The sequence below is a fragment of the Rhincodon typus genome, chromosome 5 (assembly GCF_021869965.1).
Source record: "Rhincodon typus isolate 14 chromosome 5, sRhiTyp1.1, whole genome shotgun sequence".
Lineage (NCBI taxonomy): Eukaryota > Metazoa > Chordata > Chondrichthyes > Orectolobiformes > Rhincodontidae > Rhincodon > Rhincodon typus.
Window position 1 is genome coordinate 37480078 of NC_063336.1, and position 5184 is coordinate 37485261.

The window sequence follows — 5184 nt, forward strand, 5'->3', positions numbered from 1 at the left end:
AGGGTCGAGGCCCGAAACGTCAGCCTCTCTGCTCCTATGATGCTGCTCATTATAGAACCATAACCAGTTTTCCCGCTAGTGATACATATTAATATCCATTTATTGTCCATTCATTGCTTACTTATCATCATGGCAACTATTGGGGGCAACTTGGGGAAATAAATACAACCTCAGCATCAAAGGTTCAGCTCTTCAGGAATCTAACAGAATTAGTAAATAGCCTCCTGGTAAAGAGCCTTCAGATGCAGTGCTCACAGCATTTTAAGAATTCATGTTCAATTTGAAGGGGAGAAAAGTGGGTTTAGAATGCCTGCTTTAAAATTGAATAAACGCACAAAGGCAAAGCAAGCTACAGTGAAATGGGAAGCTAGGATGAAAAGAAGGACAGAAGAAATGCAGTAGCAAACATTTCATGAAATATTTATTCCAGGGAGTAAGAAAGATTCTTTGAGAAGAAGGCGTCATCCATGGCTAAATAAGAAAGTTAAGGATATTATCAAATTTTAAAAAAACAGAATACAAGTCAGAAGATTGGTCAGATTTTGCGAACCAGCAAAGGATTATTAAAATCAAAAAGGAGGAAAATAGAGTATGAGAAATGCTAGCTAGTAATAAGAAAATATAGTAAGAGTTTCTAGAAGCATTTAAATAGGAAATAAGTAACTGAAGATAGTGTTAGTCTTCTGGAGAGTGAGACTGGTGAATTGCTAGTGGAAAGCAAAGAAATAGCAGAGTTGAGGTTGTCTTCACTAAGACAGACTTAAACCTTCCCAAAGATAATTGAAAATCAAGAGACCAGAAGAAGGGAGGAACATAAAATGATCAGCAGAGAAAAAGTATGGGAAAACTATTAGAACTAAAGGATGACAACCCCCTAGGACCAGACAGCCAGCAACTGGAGGAAGGTAATGTTCTGTGGGTTATGTTGGGTTAAAATCCCACCAAGGCAGCTGATGGAATCTGAGTTTAATTAATAAAATCTAGGATACAAAGCTAGTCTCAGTGATGGTGACCACAAAGCTATCATTGATTGTGATAACAATCCATCTAGATCATTAATATTCTTCAGGGAAGGAAATCTGCCATTCTTTTCCAATCTGACCAATACATGACTCCAGATCCTGTGGATGTGGTGTACTTGACTTTCCAAAAGGTATATGATGAGGTGCCACATCGAATATTATAATACAAAGTAAGAGTTCATGGTGTAGGAGGTCACATATTAGAATAGGTAAATGATTAAATAGCTAACAGGAAGCAGAGAACAGAGATAAATATGCATTTTTTGTGTTGGCAAGCCATAACTGGTGGAGTGCCATAGGGGTCTGAACTAATGCAATCTTCACCAATTACCTGTTTGGATAGACCGAATGTATGGTGCTTGCAATATTTGCTAGTGACAGCAGAATAATAGATTAAATAACTGGTCAAGAGGGTGTAGCCAGTATGTAAAGGACTATAGACAAGTTACGAGAGAGGGCAAAAAGTTGGCAGATGAAGTATTTCATGGAAAAGTGCTAAGTTGACACTCTGGCATGAAGATTAGAAAAGCTTTATATTATTTAAATGGAGAAAGATTGCAGGAATTTGCAATACGTAGGGATCTGGCTGTTCCAGTAAATTAATCACAAGAAATTATTATGTTGGTACAACAAGTAATTAGAAAGGCAAATGGAATGTTGGTATTTAGTGTGGGAATCAAGGATGAAGGTCAGAAAGTTTTAATTTTTTTAACAATTCATAGGACTTGGAAATCCTAGTTCAGGATTCTCTTAAGGTTAACATGTAGTTTCAGTTGGCAGTTCAGAAGGCAAATGCAATATCGGCATTCATTTCAAGCGGGGCTAGAATACAAGAGCAGAGATTTACTGCTGAGGCTGTATAAGGCCTTGGTCAGTCAGCATTTGGAATATTGTGAGCAGGTTTTGGCCCCATATCTAAGGAAGGATGTGCTGGCAGTGGAGGCAGTCTAGAGGAGGTTTACAAAAATGAAGGATGTAGGGCTTGTCATATGTGGAGCAGGTGAGAACTCTGAGTCTGTACTCAATCTATCTTAGAGGGATGAGGGGACATCTCATTGAAACTTACAGGATACTGAAAGGCTGGGATAGGATGGACGTGAAGAAGTTGGTTCCACTGGTAGGAGAGACTAGATCCCAAGTGCACAGCCTCAGAGTGAAGGGATGACACTTAAGAACTGAGATGAGGAGGAATTTCTTCAGCCAGAGGATGGAGAATCTGTGAAACTAATTGCTGCAGAGAGCTGTGGAGGTTTAAGTAATTCTGTGTCTTTAGGAGAGAGACAGATGAGTTTTGATTTGTAAGGTGATCAAGGGTAACAGCGATAAGGTAGGAGAATGGAGTTGAGAAGTATATCAGGCATGATCAAACATCAGAGCAGACTCAATGAGCCAAATGGCCTAATTCTGCTCCAATATCTTATAGTCTCATGAATGTGCGTGTTACTGGCTGGACCTGCTTTTATTGCCCATACTTAGCTGTTCTTGAGAAGGTGGTAATAAGCTGCCTTCTTACACTGCTGCAGTCCATTTGGTGTTGATTCACACACAATGCCATTAGGGAGGGAGTTTCAGGATTTTGACCAAACAACATTGAATGCATGGCGATATATTTCCAAGTCAGAATGGTGAGTGGCTTGGAGGGGAACTTGCAGATTGTAGTTTTCCCAAGTATCTGTTCTTGTCCTTCTAGATCATAGTGATTGTGGTTTTGTAAGGTACTTGATTGACTGTAAAATACCTTGCCATGTCCTGAGGAAGGTTAAGATCTTTACATAAATTGCAGTCCTTTCTATTTTTCTTTATCTTAAAAACCTTATTAACCCTCTATTTTAACTGGATTAATGCTTCCACTAAAATGTCATGTCAGTGCATTTGCCCTGATTTCACAGTCAATGGAAAGCAGCTTCTAAATTACAATATCTGCTGCTGAGAAAGACAAGATTAAAGGCCAATGGCAATAGCATGTGCTCCAACTTCACATCAAGTCAGTCAATACCCTAGCTTGGAACTGTATAGCTGTTACGTCATTGTCAGTGCAAGAATGTAGTATTAGGATAATTAAGGATGGGAAATAAATTCTGGCCTTGCCAGCAATATCCCAGGGATAAGTAAAAATATGCACTGATTATTATTCACTTTACACAAAGAGCAACATAAATGATTGGAACATACATGGGATTAGATAGGAGCTGAAATATCATAAATGTATTGGTAAAATAATTTTCGAAAGTACATGAAAGTCTTTTTCACCATAATGGAGAATTTGGGCCAATGTAAAAATTAGGTCTGACAAGGCCAGAGATTTTCAACTACAGTTAAAGTCTTCCATCATCAAAGTCTTCCATCATCCTAAAAAAAATGTTGAAACCTCACTCAATAAAGTACAACTTTTTCAAATGATTTTGCTGCAAGATCAAAACTGCAAAAGACAATTTTTCATCAGATCAGTAATTTCATTTGATTGCAATCTTCGAGGACACGTCATGACAATGCATGAGAATCCTGATGTACCTGTGACATATTGACATTTTAATTTCAACATGTGCTTACAAAAGAGAGAATTGCTGCAGCCAAAATATGACCCCAAGTGTAAATTCAGTGACTTTCATGGCAGAGTCCTGTGTGGACCTATGGAATTCACCCTATACAGACTGAAGGAAACTTCAAACAGAAAGACTAAGAAGTGTATGAAAAGCAAGAGGCTGACTATCCATTTCCTTCATTTTTGTGCGGGCATCAATAAAAAGGGCGTTAAAATTTAGTTGCAACCTCTGGTCTGCATATGTTAATGGCCTGACATGCTAGCATGTGGTCTTGTATGAAACAAAGATCACAGCTTGAGGACAACGATTAAACACTCCTGCACTGCAGGTAAAAGAAAAAATGACATACTTACGCTCTGAGTGCTGCCAGCCAGTCACTAATGAGAGGGACCAGGACAAAAGAATTTCAGTCAACCTGGAAAGAAGCCAAAGATCTCAAAATCAACTGTTTAACCACCAACATCAATGTTACTGGGACCATTGAATCTAACAGATCTAACATTCATCTATCTACTCTTCACAAATGACTTATCTGTACATTTTGTTAAAAAATAAGTTGCATCTTTTTTAGGCTCTCTTCTTATTTCTAATCTGTGCGTATGTGGGTTGTATTATTATTTGTTCTCATGTATTGTAACTAATAGAGTAATTATTTTGTTAAATTGAGAATGCAAGGTTAAATTGGCTCCTTTTAAAACAAAGCTTCATTGCTCTGATGTAAAGGGAATCCACAAGGAAAGAAATCCTTTTCAAATTTACTTTGTCATGACCAATGGAGGTAGGGGGTTAAGGAAAAAGGTTAACCAATTCATCCTTCCCAATCTGGGAACTTAACAATTGGGGATATTTATCTGAAATTGGGACAAGATGCGAAACCCTGCCCACGGACTGGTCACAACAGACATCAATAGGCTGCCTTGAAGAAACTTCTGGATTTTCATGTTAACCTGTGCAGTCGCAGCAATAAATGCTGTCAGATTTACTGGCATTATTGCTACAAGACATGGGCCATTGTGTTCACTCAGTGATTGGTCACACTTTCTAAGATTGCATTCTGAATGTTTACTCACCACACAGCCAAGTGGCTGTCATGTGCAGATCTGTACAGTGAATTTCAGCAAGTTATTCAACCATGGTCCGCATGCACCTAAGGTCACCCCTGTGAGAAGACAGAATTATAAAACTATGCTGGCCCGATGGTCTAATTCCACAGCTCATTTCTGGTTGAGACATGAAGAACTGAAACAATTCTTGAACAAATTAACGTAACAGCTGACATTTTATGGGCGATTGGATGATCCCATCAGAGGCAGGAAATGATATGGGAAGGCCTGATGCCTTCCTGTTGCTTTCCCATTCTGTCAAATATGGCAGGCTGCTCACTCACCTGGAGTTTAACTGAGCTGCTTATGTGACCATTTTAAGGGCCTCTTCCCACCTCCATCAGCTTTTCACCAACAGCAGGCAGAAAGTTTTTGACGTGTGAGAGACCACAGATTAACCCACTCCACCCCCTTAATCGTCTCCCAGCATGTTGGAGCATGGCCTTCATTCATGGCATCTGTAAGAGTGAACCCCTCAACCAGGGACAAAGGCTCAGGAGGCAGCAAGATTCAGGC

At 39.3% G+C, this 5184-nt stretch overlaps 1 long non-coding RNA gene across 1 annotated transcript in view; it reads right to left on the minus strand.

The window, feature by feature from the left end:
• The window catches only part of LOC125483205, an 8152-nt gene extending 3428 nt beyond the window's left edge, over nucleotides 1-4724 (minus strand). Inside the window, exons 1-2 of the long non-coding RNA XR_007262167.1 lie at nucleotides 4636-4724; nucleotides 3919-3980 (exon numbers count right to left, since the gene is read on the minus strand). This is a non-coding gene — a long non-coding RNA (uncharacterized LOC125483205). The remainder of the gene's footprint in view (nucleotides 1-3918; nucleotides 3981-4635) is intronic.
• Nucleotides 4725-5184: the final 460 nt, after the last annotated feature.